The 18,769-nt window shown below is 43.6% G+C and overlaps 1 long non-coding RNA gene and 1 pseudogene across 1 annotated transcript; both read left to right on the forward strand.

Annotated features, from left to right (window-relative positions):
* The first annotated feature begins 334 nt into the window (after positions 1–334).
* Positions 335–11,686, forward strand: LOC147981592 (uncharacterized; annotated as a pseudogene).
* Positions 11,687–15,879: 4,193 nt separating this feature from the next.
* On the forward strand, positions 15,880–17,142 carry LOC147981593 (uncharacterized). Its single transcript, XR_015598976.1, has 2 exons — positions 15,880–16,362; positions 16,590–17,142. It is a non-coding gene; the product is annotated as an uncharacterized LOC147981593 (long non-coding RNA).
* Positions 17,143–18,769: the final 1,627 nt, after the last annotated feature.

An 18,769-nucleotide genomic window follows, 5' to 3' on the forward strand; every position in this document is an offset into this window, starting at 1 on the left:
TTGCTCCGGTGGTAACGTAAATATATTTAGGTGGTCGTGGTGAGCATTTTATTTCCCGGTTCCGGTGTGCAATTATTGTTATTTGCTCCGGTAGTAAACGTAAATATATTTAGGTGTGTCAGTAATTGGAGTTGCTCCGGTAGTAAACGTAAATATTTAGGTGTTCTTGGTGAGCATTTTAAGTTGTTGCTTAATACTTGTATTAGTTCCTCCGTTAATATTCTGTAATATATAGTTAGCTAATATATAGACATGTCTAATATTTCTTAGTGGGGGTATATTAAGTTGTTGCTTATACCTGTATTTCGTTGTTGAAAAAAATAGGTGAGCCGAGATGTCTGATGTAGTGAACTTCAGATTTTGCTATGGTCCTGGTACTGTCCAAACAACTGAGATGGGAGCAGATCTGAGTGAATTTACTCATATAGATATGCCAATGAGCGCACCTCAAACATGGTCTATCAGTCAGTGGGAAGAATGGATTGTGGCAAGTTTAGGTCTTGATACTGAAACACACACCGTCGGTGTTCATGCATTGTGGACACGGTCAAGTTCAATAATTTACTTTTATTTGAGGCCGATAGAGCGAGACTCCGAATGGGTGCGGTGGTTACAAGGTTATGAACGAAGGGGATGCAATCCTGTTGCTTTAGTTCTTCCCGTCATGAAGGAGGTCACTACACATGAAGGGGAAGGTGGCTACGATCCTGGTCATAGCAGTGTAGGGAGGCAGTTATCTATGTCAAATGCTGGAGATGATTGTTACGAACAAGGACAGAGCAGTCAGGTAGAAGGAGGAAATGCTTATGGTTATGAACCAGGGCAGAGTAGTCAGGTAGAAGGAGGAAATGACGATGGTGATTACAATGGTGAGGTGGACGCTGACGAGGTAGATGGGCACATGCAGGACCAGATGGAAGAAGAAGACACCGATGTTGAAAGGGGTCATGCCGATGATTCTGACGAGTCATATGAAGAAGAAAATGCAGAGGAGGTCCCAAATCCTGCATCGTGGAATCATGACTTCTCATCTGCAATGACCGTGAATGATGGACATGATTCAGCCTGGCAATATCACCAGAACAATATTGCGACGGGTGCTATGTATCCGAACAAGCAAGCCCTGAAAGATGCAATAATTAACTGGGCAATGTCCACGCAAAGGGTTTTCACAGCTCAGGTGTCCAGTCAGAAATTCCTGACAATGGTATGCAAGAACGCAGATTGTCCCGCCAGGGTGCACGGCTTTCTCCCTAAGTATGGCACAAGTTGGGTGATAAGTGACTTAGTTAATCACACTTGTCTTATTCCCTGCATCCCTCGGGATCATGCCAACCTTTCATCCACGCTTATTGCTCGGTTGTTTTACGATGAGATAGTGCAGGGCAAAGCTATGGAAGTGAAGGCAGTCCAGACAAAAGTCTTCGCCAGGTTCAAGTATAGAATTTCTTATGGCAAGGCTTGGAGGGCTAAGCATGCGGCGCTTGAGAGGAGATTTGGTTCTTATTTTGATGCATATGACTCTGTTGTCCAGCTCCTCCACACCCTGCAGTAGCGGAATCCAGGCACCTATATCGATATCCAAGACATGTTCATGCCAGAGTTCCCAACTGTGAGGGTGCTACATCGTCTCTTCTTCTCTTTCCATGTATGCATCGAAGCTTTCAGGCATTGCCGACCGGTGATATGTGTTGACGGTACTTTTCTCACGGGCAAGTACATGAAGGAAATATGCCCTAGAGGCAATAATAAAGTTATTATTTATTTCCTTATATCATGATAAATGTTTATTATTCATGCTAGAATTGTATTAACCGGAAACATAATACTTGTGTGAATACATAGACAAACAAAGTGTCACTAGTATGCCTCTACTTGACTAGCTCGTTAACCGAAGATGGTTATGTTTCCTAACCATAAACAAAAGAGTTGTTATTTGATTAACGGGATCACATCATTAGGAGAATGATGTGATTGACATGACCCATTCCATTAGCTTAGCACCCGATCGTTTAGTATGTTGCTATTGCTTTCTTCATGACTTATACATGTTCCTATGACTATGAGATTATGCAACTCCCGTTTGCCGGAGGAACACTTTGGGTGCTACCAAACGTCACAACGTAACTGGGTGATTATAAAGGAGCACTACAGGTGTCTCCAAAGGTAGATGTTGGGTTGGCGTATTTCGAGATTAGGATTTGTCACTCCGATTGTCGGAGAGGTATCTCTGGGCCCTCTCGGTAATGCACATCACATAAGCCTTGCAAGCATTGCAACTAATGAGTTAGTTGCGGGATGATGTATTACAGAACGAGTAAGTGACTTGCCGGTAACGAGATTGAACTAGGTATTGGATACCGATAATCGAATCTCGGGCAAGTAACATACCGATGATAAAGGGAACAACGTATGTTGTTATGCGGTCTGACCGATAAAGATCTTCGTAGAATATGTAGGAGCCAATATGGGCATCCAGGTCCCGCTATTGGTTATTGACCGGAGACGTGTCTCGGTCATGTCTACATTGTTCTCGAACCCGTAGGGTCCGCACGCTTAAGATTTCGATGACAGTTATATTATGAGTTTATGAGTTTTGATGTACCGAAGGAGTTCGGAGTCCCGGATGAGATCGGGGACATGATGAGGAGTCTCGAAATGGTCGAGACGTAAAGATTGATATATTGGACGACTATATTCGGACATCGGAAAGGTTCCGAGTGATTCGGGTATTTTTCGGAGTACCGGGTAGTTACGGGAGAAGCAATGGGCCTTGATGGGCTTTAGTGGGAAGAGGAGAAAGGGCCAAGGGGCTGCTGCGCCCCCCCTCCCCTCTAGTCCGAATTGGACTAGGGAAAAGGGGGCCGGCCACCTCTCCTTCTCCTCCACTTCCTTCTCCCTTCCTCCCCTCTTGGTGGACTCCTACTAGGACTTGGAGTCCTAGTAGGACTCCACATCCTGGCTGCACCAACCTTGGCCGGCCTCCTCCTCCTCCATCCTTTATATACTGAGGCAAGGGGCACCCCAAAGACACAAGTTGATCCACATGATCTATTCCTTAGCCGTGTGCGGCGCCCCCAGCCACCATAGTCCTCGATAATACTGTAGCGGAGTTTAGGCGAAGCCCTGCTGCAGTAGTGCATCAAGATCGTCACCACGCCGTCGTGCTGACGGAACTCTTCCCCGACACTTTGCTGGATCGGAGTCCGGGGATCGTCATCGAGCTGAACGTGTGCTAGAACTCGGAGGTGCCGTAGTTTCGGTGCTCGATCGGTCGGATCGTGAAGACGTACGACTACATCAACCAAACGCTTCCGTTGTCGATCTACTAGGTATGTAGATCACACTCCCCCCCCCCCCTCGTTGCTATGCATCACATGATCTTGCGTGTGCGTAGGAAATTTTTTGAAATTACTACGAAACCCAACAGTGGCATCCGAGCCTAGGTTTTATATGTTGATGTTATATGCACGAGTAGAACACAAGTGAGTTGTGGGCGATACAAGTCATACTGCCTACCACATGTCATACTTTGGTTCGGCGGTATTGTTGGACAAGACGACCCGGACCAACATTACGCGTACGCTTACGCGAGACCGGTTCTCCCGACGTGCTTTGCACATAGGTGGCTTGCGGGCGACTGTCTCTACAACTTTAGTTGAACCAAGTGTGGCTACACCCGGTCCTTGCGAAGGTTAAAACGGAGTCAAATTGACAAACTATCGTTGTGGTTTTGATGCGTAGGTAAGATTAGTTCTTGCTTAAGCCCGTAGCAGCCACGTAAAACATGCAACAACAAAGTAGAGGACGTCTAACTTGTTTTTGCAGGGCATGTTGTGATGTGATATGGTCAAGACATGATGCTGTTTTTATTGTATGAGATGATCATGTTTTGTAACCGAGTTATCGGCAACTGGCAGGAGCCTTATGGTTGTCGTTTTATTGTATGCAATGAATCGCGATGTAATGCTTTACTTTATCACTAAGCGGTAGCGATAGTCGTAGAAGCACAAGCTTGGCGAGACGACAACGATGCTACGATGGAGACCAAGGTGTCACGCCGGTGACGATGGTCATCACGACGGTGCTTCGGAGATGGAGATCACAAGCACAAGATGATGATGGCCATATCATATCACTTATATTGATTGCATGTGATGTTTATCCTTTTATGCATCTTATATTGCTTTGATTGACGGTAGCATTATAAGATGATCTCTCACTAAATTATCAAGAAGTGTTCTCCCTGAGTATGCACCGTTGCGAAAGTTCTTCGTGCTGAGACACCACGTGATGATCGGGTGTGATAGGTTCTACGTTCAAATACAACGGGTGCAAAACAGTTGCACATGCGGAATACTCAGGTTATACTTGACGAGCCAAGCATATACAGATATGGCCTCGGAACACGGAGACCGAAAGGTCGAGCATGAATCATATAGTAGATATGATCAACATAACGATGTTCACCATTGAAAACTACTCCATCCCACGTGATGATCGGTTATGGTTTAGTTGATTTGGATCACGTGATCACTTAGAGGATTAGAGGGATGTCTATCTAAGTGGGAGATCTTTAATTAATTTGACTAATTGAACTTAAATTTATCATGAACTTAGTACCTGATAGTATCTTGCTTATGTATGTTTGATTGTAGATAGATGGCTCGTGCTGTTGTTCCGTTGAATTTTAATGCGTTCCTTGAGAAAGCAAAGTTGAAAGATGATGGTAGCAATTACACGGACTGGGTCCGTAACTTGAGGATTATCCTCATTGTTGCACAGAAGAATTACGTCCTGGAAGCACCGCTGGGTGCCAGGCCTGCTGCAGGAGCAATGCCGGATGTTATGAACGTCTGGCAGAGCAAAGCTGATGACTACTCGATAGTTCAGTGTGCCATGCTTTACGGCTTAGAATCGGGACTTCAACGACGTTTTGAACGTCATGGAGCATATGAGATGTTCCAGGAGTTGAAGTTAATATTTCAAGCAAATGCCCGGACTGAGAGATATGAAGTCTCCAATAAGTTCTATAGCTGCAAGATGGAGGAGAACAGTTCTGTCAGTGAGCATATACTCAAAATGTCCGGGTATAATAATCACTTGATTCAATTGGGAGTTAATCTTCCAGATGATTGCGTCATTGACAGAATTCTCCAATCACTGCCACCAAGCTACAAGAGCTTCGTGATGAACTATAATATGCAAGGGATGAACAAGACTATTCCCGAGCTCTTCGCGATGCTGAAAGCTGCGGAGGTAGAAATCAAGAAGGAGCATCAAGTGTTGATGGTCAACAAGACCACTAGTTTCAAGAAAAGGGCAAAGGGAAGAAGAAGGGAAACTTCAAAAAGAACGGCAAGCAAGTTGCTACTCAAGAGAAGAAACCAAACCTGGACCTAAGCCTGAAACTGAGTGCTTCTATTGCAAGCAGACTGGTCACTGGAAGCGGAACTGCCCCAAGTATTTGGCGGATAAGAAGGATGGCAAGGTGAACAAAGGTATATGTGATATACATGTTATTGATGTGCACCTTACTAATGCTCGCAGTAGCACCTGGGTATTTGATACTGGTTCTGTTGCTAATATTTGCAACTCGAAACAGGGACTACGGATTAAGCGAAGATTGGTTAAGGACGAGGTGACGATGCGCGTGGGAAATGGTTCCAAAGTCGATGTGATCGCAGTCAGCACGCTACCTCTACATCTACCTTCGGGATTAGTATTAGACCTAAATAATTGTTATTCGGTGCCAGCGTTAAGCATGAACATTATATCTGGATCTTGTTTGATGCGAGACGGTTATTCATTTAAATCAGAGAATAATGGTTGTTCTATTTATATGAGTAATATCTTTTATGGTCATACACCTTTGAAGAGTGGTCTATTCTTGTTGAATCTCGATAGTAGTCACACACATATTCATAATATTGAAACCAAAAGATGCAGAGTTGATAATGAGAGTGCAACTTATTTGTGGCACTGCCGTTTAGGTCATATCGGTGTAAAGCGCATGAAGAAACTCCATACTGATGGACTTTTGGAATCACTTGATTATGAATCACTTGATGCTTGCGAACCATGCCTCATGGGCAAGATGACTAAGACTCCGTTCTCCGGAGCGAACAACTGACTTATTGGAAATAATACATACTGATGTATGCGGTCCGATGAGTGTTAAGACTCACGGCAAGTATCATTATTTTCTGAACTTCTCAGATGATTTGAGCAGATATGGGTATATCTACTTGATGAAACATAAGTCTGAAACATTTGAAAAGTTCAAAGAATTTCAGAGTGAAGTGGAAAATCATCGTGACAAAGAAAATAAAGTTTCTACGATCTGATCGCGGAGACAAATATTTGAGTTACGAGTTTGGTCTTCAATTAAAACAATGTGGAATAGTTTCACAAACTCATGCCACATGGAACACCACAGCATAATGGTGTGTCCGAACGTCATAACCGTACTTTATTGGATATAGTGCAATCTATGATGTCTCTTACCGATCTACCACTATCGTTTTGGGGTTATGCATTAGAGATAGCTGCATTCACGTTAAATAGGGCACCATCAAAATCCGTTGAGACGACGCCTTATGAACTGTGGTTTGGCAAGAAACCAAAGTTGTCGTTTCTGAAAGTTTGGGGCTGCGATGCTTATGTGAAAAAACTTCAACCTGATAAGCTCGAACCCAAATCGGAGAAATGTGTCTTCATAGGATATCCAAAGGAAACTATTGGATACACCTTCTATCACAGATCCGAAGGCAAGACCTTTGTTACTAAATTCGGAAACTTTCTGGAGAAGGAGTTTCTCTCTAAAGAAGTGAGTGGGAGGAAAGTAGAGCTTGACGAGGTAACTGTACCTGCTCCCTTATTGGAAAGTAGTACATCACAGAAACCTGTTTCTGCGACACCTACACCGATTAGTGAGGAAGCTAATGATAATGATCATGAAACTTCAGAACAAGATACTACTGAACCTCGTAGATCAACCAGAGTAAGATCCGCACCAGAGTGGTACGGTAATCCTGTTCTGGAAGTCATGCTACTAGATCATGATGAACCTACGAACTATGAAGAAGCAATGGTGAGCCCAGATTCCGCAAAGTGGCTTGAAGCCATGAAATCTGAGATGGGATCCATGTATGAGAACAAAGTATGGACTTTGGTTGACTTGCCCGATGATCGGCAAGCAATTGAGAATAAATGGATCTTCAAGAAGAAGACTGACGCTGACGGTAATATTACTGTCTACAAAGCTCGACTTGTCGCAAAAGGTTTTCGGCAAGTTCAAGGGATTGACTACGATGAGACCTTCTCACCGGTAGCGATGCTTAAGTCTGTCCGAATCATGTTAGCAATTGCCGCATTTTATGATTATGAAATTTGGCAGATGGATGTCAAAACTGCATTCCTGAATGGATTTCTGGAAGAAGAGTTGTATATGATGCAACCAGAAGGTTTTGTCGATCCAAAGGGAGCTAACAAAGTGTGCAAGCTCCAGCGATCCATTTATGGACTGGTGCAAGCCTCTCGGAGTTGGAATAAACGTTTTGATAGTGTGATCAAAGCATTTGGTTTTATACAGACTTTTGGAGAAGCCTGTATTTACAAAAAAATGAGTGGGAGCTCTGTAGCATTTCTGATATTATATGTGGATGACATATTATTAATTGGAAATGATATAGAATTTCTGGATAGCATAAAGGGATACTTGAATAAGAGTTTTTCAATGAAAGACCTCGGTGAAGCTGCTTACATATTAGGCATTAAGATCTATAGAGATAGATCAAGATGCTTGATAAGTTTTTTCAATGAGTACATACCTTGACAAGATTTTGAAATAGTTCAAAATGGAACGGTCAAAGAAAGAGTTCTTGCCTGTGTTGCAAGGTGTGAAATTGAGTAAGACTCAAAGCCCGACCACGGCAGAAGATAGAAATAGAATGAAAGTCATTCCCTATGCCTCAGCCATAGGTTCTATAAAGTATGCCATGCTGTGTACCAGATCTATTGTATACCCTACACTGTGTTAAGCAAGGGAGTACAATAGTGATCTAAGAGTAGATCACTGGACAGCGGTCAAAATTATCCTTAGTGGAATAAGGAAATATTTCTCAATTATGGAGGTGACAAAAAGGTTCGTCGTAAAAGGTTACGTCGATGCAAGTTTTGACACAGATCTAGATGACTCTAAGTCTCGATCTAGATACATATTGAAAGTGGGAGCAATAAGCTAGAGTAGCTCCGTGCAGAGCATTGTTGACATAGAAATTTGCAAAATACTTACGGATCTGAATGTGACAGATCCGTTGACTAAAATTATATCACAAGCAAAACATGATCACACCTTAGTACTCTTTGGGTGTTAATCACATAGCGATGTGAACTAGATTACTGACTCTAGTAAACCCTTTGGGTGTTGATCACATATCGATGTGAACTATGGGTGTTAATCACATGGTGATGTGAACTATTGCTGTTAAATCACAAGGCGATGTGAACTAGATTATTGACTCTAGTGCAAGTGGGAGACTGAAGGAAATATGCCCTAGAGGCAATAATAAAGTTATTATTTATTTCCTTATATCATGATAAATGTTTATTATTCATGCTAGAATTGTATTAACCGGAAACATAATACTTGTGTGAATACATAGACAAACAAAGTGTCACTAGTATGCCTCTACTTGACTAGCTCGTTAATCGAAGATGGTTATGTTTCCTAACCATAAACAAAAGAGTTGTTATTTGATTAACGGGATCACATCATTAGGAGAATGATGTGATTGACATGACCCATTCCATTAGCTTAGCACCCGATCGTTTAGTATGTTGCTATTGCTTTCTTCATGACTTATACATGTTCCTATGACTATGAGATTATGCAACTCCCGTTTGCCGGAGGAACACTTTGGGTGCTACCAAACGTCACAACGTAACTGGGTGATTATAAAGGAGCACTACAGGTGTCTCCAAAGGTAGATGTTGGGTTGGCGTATTTCGAGATTAGGATTTTTCACTCCGATTGTCGGAGAGGTATCTCTGGGCCCTCTCGGTAATGCACATCACATAAGCCTTGCAAGCATTGCAACTAATGAGTTAGTTGCGGGATGATGTATTACAGAACGAGTAAAGAGACTTGCCGGTAACGAGATTGAACTAGGTATTGGATACCGACGATCGAATCTCGGGCAAGTAACATACCGATGACAAAGGGAACAACGTATGTTGTTATGCGGTCTGACCGATAAAGATCTTCGTAGAATATGTAGGAGCCAATATGGGCATCCAGGTCCCGCTATTGGTTATTGACCGGAGACGTGTCTCGGTCATGTCTACATTGTTCTCGAACCCATAGGGTCCGCACGCTTAAGATTTCGATGACAGTTATATTATGAGTTTATGAGTTTTGATGTACCGAAGGAGTTCGGAGTCCCGGATGAGATCGGGGACATGACGAGGAGTCTCGAAATGGTTGAGACGTAAAGATTGATATATTGGACGACTATATTCGGACATCGGAAAGGTTCCGAGTGATTCGGGTATTTTTCGGAGTACCGGGTAGTTACGGGAGAAGCAATGGGCCTTGATGGGCTTTAGTGGGAAGAGGAGAAAGGGCCAAGGGGCTGCTGCGCGCCCCCTCCCCTCTAGTCCGAATTGGACTAGGGAAAAGGGGGCCGGCCACCTCTCCTTCTCCTCCACTTCCTTCTCCCTTCCTCCCCTCTTGGTGGACTCCTACTAGGACTTGGAGTCCTAGTAGGACTCCACATCCTGGCCGCACCAACCTTGGCCGGCCTCCTCTTCCATCCTTTATATACTGAGGCAAGGGGCACCCCAAAGACACAAGTTGATCCACGTGATCTATTCCTTAGCCGTGTGCGGCGCCCCCAGCCACCATAGTCCTCGATAATACTGTAGCGGAGTTTAGGCGAAGCCCTGCTGCAGTAGTGCATCAAGATCGTCACCACGCCGTCGTGCTGACGGAACTCTTCCCCGACACTTTGCTGGATCGGAGTCCGGGGATCTTCATCGAGCTGAACATGTGCTAGAACTCGGAGGTGTCGTAGTTTCGGTGCTTGATCGGTCGGATCGTGAAGACGTACGACTACATCAACCAAACGCTTCCGTTGTCGATCTACTAGGTAAGTAGATCACACTCCCCCCCCCCCCTCGTTGCTATGCATCACATGATCTTGCGTGTGCCTAGGAAAATTTTTGAAATTACTACGAAACCCAACAGTACAAGGGTCAGATCCTGACAGCCATAGGTCAAGACGGCCAAAATCAAGTCGTCCCACTCGCATTTGCTTTTGTGGAGAGTGAGAACATTGAAAGTTGGACATGGTTCTTCAGGCAGTTGAAAATATCAGTTGTGAAGGAGAAGCCCAATGTGTGCATCCTTCATGACAGGCATGCAGGTATACTCATTACGATAAGGACACTGACAAACCCAGGCCCTGAGGAACAAGTTGCATGGCAGGACTTGCAGAGCCGTTGGTGCATGCGCCATCTGGGGGCTAATTTCTTCTCGCAGTTTAGAAATAAGAACCTGATGAATCTGTTCAAAAAACTCTGCAAGTAGAACCAGCTATGGAAGTACAATTTGATACGCAACAAGCTTAATGTGTGCACGCAGAGACACGTGAGGGACAGGAAAGCTGCAAGAGATGCAGCGGTGAGGGCACATGTTGAAGCAGTAGCTGCACAGTTGGCAACAGGAACAGCGGCCGTGGAGGAGGAGCCTGTTGGGCTATGTGACCTGCCAGGCTTTGACCCACCTGGTACTACGAGAAGGCTTGGGAGGTCGATTAAAACCTTCGAGCAGTGGATAGAGCATGAGCCTCTAGAGAGGTGGTATTTGCTACATGACACACATGGAGCACGATACGGTGTCATGAAAACAAACCTCGCAGAAACATACAACTTTGTCCTCAGAGGAAACCGGGCATTGCCACTTACAGCCATCGTTGAGGGTATTTTCTATGGCACCGTCAAGTATTTCAGAGATAGACGTCAAAAAGCAGAGCACCATATCTTCAACAACCCGAATACACGGTACTGTGAAAGAGTCACGAAGTACATGGACAACAAGATGCAAAAAGCTAGATCACACACTGTAGTCGCCATCGGTAATCAAGAAAGAAGGTTTGAGGTCCGCTTAGCCAACAACAAATTCGGATGTGCAAATGAGTTGAGGACGCATGAGGTGAAAATTGGTAATGAAGCCTGGCCAACGTGTGAGTGCACATGCAACAAACCGAAATTGCTTCACCTACCTTGCTCACATGTACTTGCTGCTTGCGGGCAGCTTGGAATGGATGCAATATCGTTTGTGTCTCCATTTTTTCTGAAAGAGTCTGTCCTCAATACCTGGACAGGTGAGCTGATGGGTTTTCGATCAATGGGTAATTTCAACAGCGTCAACCCCGCTGAAAGGCGTTACATTCCAAACCCAGAGCATATGCGTACAAGTAGAGGCAGATGGCACTGTCGGCGCATCCGAAATGATATGGATGAATCTGAAGCAGGAGGTCCGACTAGGCAATGCATTCTGTGCAATGAATTTGGCCATAGGGACACTAATTGTCCCACTTTCGTCACTGGGTGTGGACGAGGCAACCGGGGAAGAAGAGGAGGAAGAGGCAGTAGAGGAGTAAGGGCGAGAGGAAGAAGCTAAGCTAGCAGTAGTATGTTCTGAATTTGTATTAAGTATGGCACTATGTTCTGAATTTGTATTAAGTGTGGCACTATGTTCTGAATTTGTATTAAGTGTGGCACTATGTTCTGAATTTGTATTAAGTGTGGCACTATGTTCTGAATTTTTATTTAAGTGTGGCACTATGTTCTGAATTTTTATTAAGTGTGGCACTATGTTCTGAATTTTTTTTATGTGCAGGAATGTCGGGAATGTGGTTGCTGAGGCGACCTCATTCTTCATGACTAAACGTTCCATCGTGCAGGAGACTACGGATATCATGCGTCTATGTCAGCATCACATGATACGTGGGGAGTGATCAACATCCCGAGGAGAATATACATGCTCAGATGTCGCAGCACACCCAGTGGATGAACATGTATTCGACTCCTCCACCAGGCCCCACACAGGATACACAGCATGACCAGGGAGAGTCTGAAATTCCTCCTCGTAACATTAGGCCACCTAACAGGTTCGGATGGTCGCCGCTTCCAGATCCGCCTCCCCGCCAAGCCAGACGTCGTCACTGACGCTTCCATCTATCAGTAGAGACATGACCATCTACTTATGTATGAGACTTATGTCTATTCTATGTATGAGACAAATGACTATGTACTTATGTATGAGACATATGTCTACTCTATTTTAGTACTCTGTTATCCGAACTACAACATCGTATTTAGATAGAACATAATGCTCGTACAACAAGACATTATAAACAACTAGATAGAACTACATCTAAATTAACGGTACATACGACTAAACTTACAACATACATCATAAAAACTACATGAAGTCATCATCGTCATCCTCCGTCGATGCAGAACTCTTGCCCTTCGAGGATGCAGAACTCTTACCCTTGGACGATGCAGAACTCTTGCCCTTCGAGGATGCAGTACTCTTACCCTTGGACGATGCAAAACTCTTGCTCTTTGACGATGCAGAACCCGGAAGCGGCGGCATGAAGATATCATCTTCGTCCTCGCTCTCCTCAGTCCATAAAAATGGATGCTTTTCTGCAGTCCTTCTCAAAGTTTCACTCTCCGGCTCCACTACCTTCTTCCACCTTGCATGCAACCTAAGTTCTATACGTACCTCCTCATAGGTCCTTTCAGGCCACCCAGACATACGTAATTCGTGAGCCAACTCATTCATTATGGTGTCACTACCGGTGAGTTCGTCCCATGGAACTATCCTATTGTCCATCCTGAAATCGGTAGCTAGCCTCAGAAGAGTCCTGCTCATCTCAGGGTGAAAACTACGATCAAAAGGATAATGGGACATCTCAACTACACTACACTGGAATGCTTATCCTTCTCTGTCTGAAGGGGGTTTTATAGGTAGGGATGAGAAAATGGCGGGAAAGAACGACTGCGGTATGGCGGGAAACGATTGGCGGGAAACGGGTGGCGGGAAAGAGCTGGCGCGAACATATGGCGGGAAAGAGTTGGCGCGAACATATGGCAGGAAAATATTACGGGCAAAGGGTTGCACGAAATACGTCATAGTTTATAAAAAAAATCCAGGGAGCGTTCGGCAAAAAAATGGTGGCATGCACCAGTCGGCCCACAGCAGGCCAATTAGTCCCTGTCAGCCCGCAGCTAGCCAATTAGTCTCTGTCGGCCCACAGCAGGCCAATTAGGCTCTGTCGGCCCACTACTGGCCGACTGGACCTCAACTGGTGACCGACAGGCCAATCGGCCAGCAGCTAGCCGATAGGGACTCAGTCGGCCTGCTGTGGGCCGACTAGGTCCACTCGGCCTGCCGCGGGCCGACGGTGTATTATTTTCGAAAATTATTTTTTGAGCATAATATTTGTGCAAATTAATAAAAAAATGTATTATTTAAAAAAATTAGCCACATATTGTACTCAGCACAACGTATTTGATGGAAGTGCATACGTTAGTACATTTTAAGTGTTATAGTTGGAAGGGCAAGTTGACGTCCCATGGGGGAAGTCTGGTCCTAATCAATGTTGTCATCATAAGTCTAGCGATGCTTATGTTATCTTTCTTTTAAATACCCAAAAGGTCCACTGTGGAATAGATTGGATCACTACATATCAATATTTTAGTAGAAATCCGATGAGCATAAATGAAAATTCGGTTAGCTAAGTGAGAATTCTATGTAGTTAGAAGGATCAAGGAGGTCTTAGGATCGAGGACCACAAGGTGACAAAAAAGTGCTTGCTCTATAAATAGATGGGCACATTACTTACCGTGGAAGGTGTTTGGCAGGAATTGCTTCCAAAAAATACTTTCATGCAAAGATCCGATCCCAAGTGTCGTCAAAGCCACAAGAATCTGCGTTTTGGAAAGGTTGGATGATTTTCAATGCGGAGTTATTTAGCAAAGGCTCTTTCTCTGTAGGTAATGGCATAACGTGAGATTTTGGGATGATACCTGCCTTTAAGACAAATACTAGGATTTCAGTATCTGAACCTGTATATATCGTGCAATGGAAAGTTGGTTTTGTTGCTTCAGTATTAGGGATGTGTTTGGGAATATCCAGTTTCGTCAGGCTCTGAATGGGTACAAGTGGATTTGTAAAAGATTTGTTTTTGGAAAAATAAAATATTGTTATGTGGTCCGTAGACAGAGGAGTGATCCTAACAAAGGAAAGTATGGCGAAACGCAGATGGCAAGGAAGTAAAAATGTTAATTTTGCGACGAGGAAAACATTTCATTATATATTTCCTTCCTGCTCGTTTGCCGCCATTCTTTGTTGAATGACACACGTCGCTTTTATTCTCCCTCCACCTACTAGCATAGCGAGTTTGCACGGAACTGGTTGGTCGGTGTTCACCCAAAAATTAAGGGCTTAAGGCGCTTGTCTGTGCAGATTAGTGTGCCTTGCTGTTGGCGACTTGCAATTTTTTGGTAGGTTACCTTTAGATGCTGAGGATGGATGTGTCATGTGTGTGTGGTGCTCTCTGCAACTTGCAGAGTATCAGGCACTTATGGCCGTTGGGTGGAACCATTGGAGGATGGTAGCATAATATACATTCAAACGGTTTGGATGACTGTCCAATAATAAGTTATGTGTCGGAGTCATCTAATCTTGTTATTGGCCAATTGTTTTTGGACCTTTTCTTTACATTGTAAAACTTTTTGGATGTTGATATGTTACTTTAATAAAGAAGTCAGCGTTCATCTATTGATCCAGAGGTTTATGATTTAACATCCTTTTTGAAGTGAATAACATATGGAGGTGTGTAGGTTCCATAAGCCGGTTCACTACGGAACAAAACTTCACACGAGCCTTGTCTACACAAACAATGTGATCACAGTCTGCACTGACACATGGCGTCCCTGATCATCATGATTGATTGATACTAATAGATTTGTACTAGCCCATATGTGGCATGGTTCACTGAAGAATTTCATCGTTATATTATTTCATAAATAAACAACTACCACGGAGTGCCAATGTGCCATACAGATACACTACTTGTATTTTCAAAGCACCGGCAGGAAAATCTATACGCGAACTCAGTCACTCTAGATGATAGTTTTACATAGATTTTTCTTGCACACTGTTGTGGGTGCTGGTCACTCTATGATCTCTTGGTCAAGCAACGTGTGCAAGATACGCTTTGATCGATAGCTTTGTTTTCCTGGCCAGATTGAAAAAAACTAGCTTAGCTTTTGCATAGATACTGTGAGCAAGGTCGTGGTTTGATCAATAGCTGACGTAAAGTAGAAGTGCAGTTTGGGCGAAGTGCAGGAGAGTCAAGTTATTCAGCTGTGCCCCCATGAAGGGCTTTTCTGTTCCTGTTACAGTGTATGTTGCCGAGCAAAGCGAGATCCACCAGTGGTACCAAAGGAATATCCGGGGCCAGCAAAGCTGTTGGTATTGTAGGCTTGTAGCTTGTCCTGCAAACAACTTCCAGTCCTTTGACCACTACAATATATTTCCTTCAGGAACCCCCTGTGTTTCCCTCTGCCTCTCACTCCCATCTTGCGTATATGCAGCTCCTCCTGGTGTTCATATTACCTCTCTTTTCACAAGTCTCGACTCCATTCATGTTACATTAATTTGTGGGTGGTACTCTGGTCCGGAGGATAAGGATAGGCTGATATGATTTTAGCTATATAAGGAGGGAGAGTGTGGAAATTACACTGGAGCACCCAGGTGCTCCACCCATGCACATCTGTACCGTCCGTAGCTGCCCATTTAGATTCGGACCGATCCAATTCAATGCGCTGTATTAATCTTTGTATCCATGAAGCACTTGTTCGTAAACATCTCGTATATGCATGTGGTCTCCTACGAGCTGGCCCCACCTGTAAGATTGGTTATGTTCCACCAATGGCCCACACTGCCGCATTGAAGGCCACCGCACTCTGCAGCATATCTACCCCGCCTGTCCACTGTTCCTCTTCCTCATCCTCTTTCCGTTCCCCACTTCATCTCTCCCAGGTCTAAACTTCTCGAGCTCCCTGTTCCGGCGAAATGTGTGCCTCGTCATCGACCTACCAGTCACTCGTGCCCACACTGCCACCCACTTGTTGCCGCCCCTCCGGACGAAGCTCCGCTGCCATATCACCTCCAGCCGGCGACGGATTCGACCTCCTACGCCGCACAGGAACATCGATGGATTCGGGTGCGAGCCGGTCACTGCAGATCCGGCATGGGCTGAGACTTTGGGGATGAAGGTCGGCGACTATGCAAGGATCCTCGGTGGTTTGGTGTTGAGTCTTTCCTCGTATTTTCTCTCTGTAAATTTTTGTTTCTCAAATTTTCTCTCTGAGGTGTTGAGATCGTTTTTTCTTTCCTTGTTTTTTCTCTGAAAATTTTCTTTCCTCAAAATTTCTCGCTGAGGTTTTCTACTTTTTTTCGTCAACTCTGACACCATTGGGTATGCAACGGCGGCGGCCAGCAGCAGAAGTACGCAACGCTAGCCGCTGGGGCAGCGACTGCCTGTGGCGGCGAGAAGCGAGCAGCAGCTGCAGTACGCGGAGCTGGGGCAGGGGCAGGCCATGTCGTCGAGCAGTGGCAGCCCGTGGCGTCAGCGAGCAGCAGGAAATAGGTGGCACAGACAAGATGGGGAGCAGTAAATCCATGCCGCCAACTCTCAACGTCCTCCTCATCCCGAGGATCCTCAATCAAGCGCCGTTCTGTACCTCTTCCTGAATCTCAACTGAACCTGTAAATAAGATCTCTGTAGTTAGCCTACTTCTTTCTTTTTTTTGCGAAAAATCACCTGGTTAATTGTTACCTGCCCTTCGATCCAGGAAGTTCATGTGAAAATTAAAAAGTTCCAGGAAGTTTAGGTTTATATGTAGCTTCTCTGTCAGCCAAGATGTAACCAGGATAGTATTAAGTTCCAGGAAGTTTACTTAATATCTTAGAAGACAAAGATCCTTCTTTAAGTTCCAGGATGTGGATTTTTGACTAAGCCGAATTTAATTGTGAGTAAGATGTTTTTTTACTTATACCCAAGAAGCTAGATATATTACGTAAACCAGGATATATTTCTGTCTTCCAAGGTGTATTTTTTGCCTTATAACCAAGAAGTTGGGTATTGAGGAACAACAACGCATCATTTTTTTAGGTTTCTTATTATATCCCCAAATGTTATGAAACATTTGTCTTGCAACTATCAGAGTCTCACATAATTAGGTGCTCAAATGAATCGACTCTCATCAATCATAAATGAGATGCATTGTTCAACGGATTTTATGAAAGTCCTAAACTGAAATCAAAATTAACGGGAGGCTTCCTTTTTATTCATTCCCATTCATTATGACTCGCAACACCTGGTGCTGAATTTGAATTAATTCGGTCACAGCAGTCTGCACCACACATTATTGTTGCTGTTCTTAGGTGTTCTAGAGTACAACAATCATTTAAAGATGGGCCCACCGGTGATAGTATTGAGCGGATGTATCCAGAGGTATCTCTGAATTGTAACTTGATCTGGCTAGAGTAACATGAGGCATAGATATCGGTGGGGGGAGCACCGATGTGCTACAAATCCTCATCCGGGAGAGTGTGTCCTATATATAAGGACCCTTATACAAAGGCTAGTCATGAGCGCTTTAGACATCCATGCACACCAAAGTAATATTCTGGATTGTATTTTCTAGTATCAAGTGATGTTGTATATAGAAAAAGCTAAATATTTTTAATGGCAAGTAAAATTAAAGAAAAGACAAATTACATAGTCCTTGATTATTCATATAATACTACAAATATGTTAATTCTAGATGAATGAGGTATGTACATGACAGCTAAGACAACTTGTTTGTAGTAAATTCTTGCTAGGTGTATCCGGTGCAACATATTTAATGGAAGTACATATATGAGTACGCGTTATGTGCTATGATAATGATCTGCGATATTTTCACGTCATTTGGCTCGAACCATTACCTGTGTAGGCTGCATAAATATTGGAAAAATTAACACCCGCACGTGTGGCATCTTGCACATCGCCCACACATCTTCTTTATCACTCATTTTGCCACATGTGAACATATGACATCAGTAGGAATTTTTTTGGTCTTCTGCTTAAAAATGTTTCATCTCCTAAATAAAAATTGAATTAAAAATCTGTTTTCACCATTAAATCCGTCTCGATGAGATCTTCAAAACCAAAACCGATGTTAATATGTCTCGACAAAAAATTATTTTGCCCAAAAGTTGCCATGATGTTTACACTGTAGTTGCCATAGTGCTTAAACTAAAGTTGTCATGCGGCAATTTCAGTTTGTAGAGCATGGCAATTTTATTATTTTGATAATGGCAACTCCAGTACTTTGACCAAAAAAATTATTTTTGTATAAACCATGGCAATTTTAAGTGCAGGTATCATGGCAATTTTAGTTTATGGTTCATGACAAGTCTAGTTTCTTAAATGCCCATTTTATAAATGTCAAAATTTACTTTTAAATGGAGAAGAAAATAGCTGAAACATATCATGGCAACTTTAGTTTAAATACCATGGCAATTTATATGCAATAGGCATGGCAACTTTTAACCCCCCAAAAAATTCGTCGAAATATATTGATATAAGATCTAGTTTCGAAGATCTCGTTGCGAGGGACTTAATGGTGAAAACGG

The sequence above is a fragment of the Triticum urartu genome, chromosome 3A (genome assembly GCF_056163025.1).
Source record: "Triticum urartu cultivar PI428250 chromosome 3A, HENAU_Tu73, whole genome shotgun sequence".
Lineage (NCBI taxonomy): Eukaryota > Viridiplantae > Streptophyta > Magnoliopsida > Poales > Poaceae > Triticum > Triticum urartu.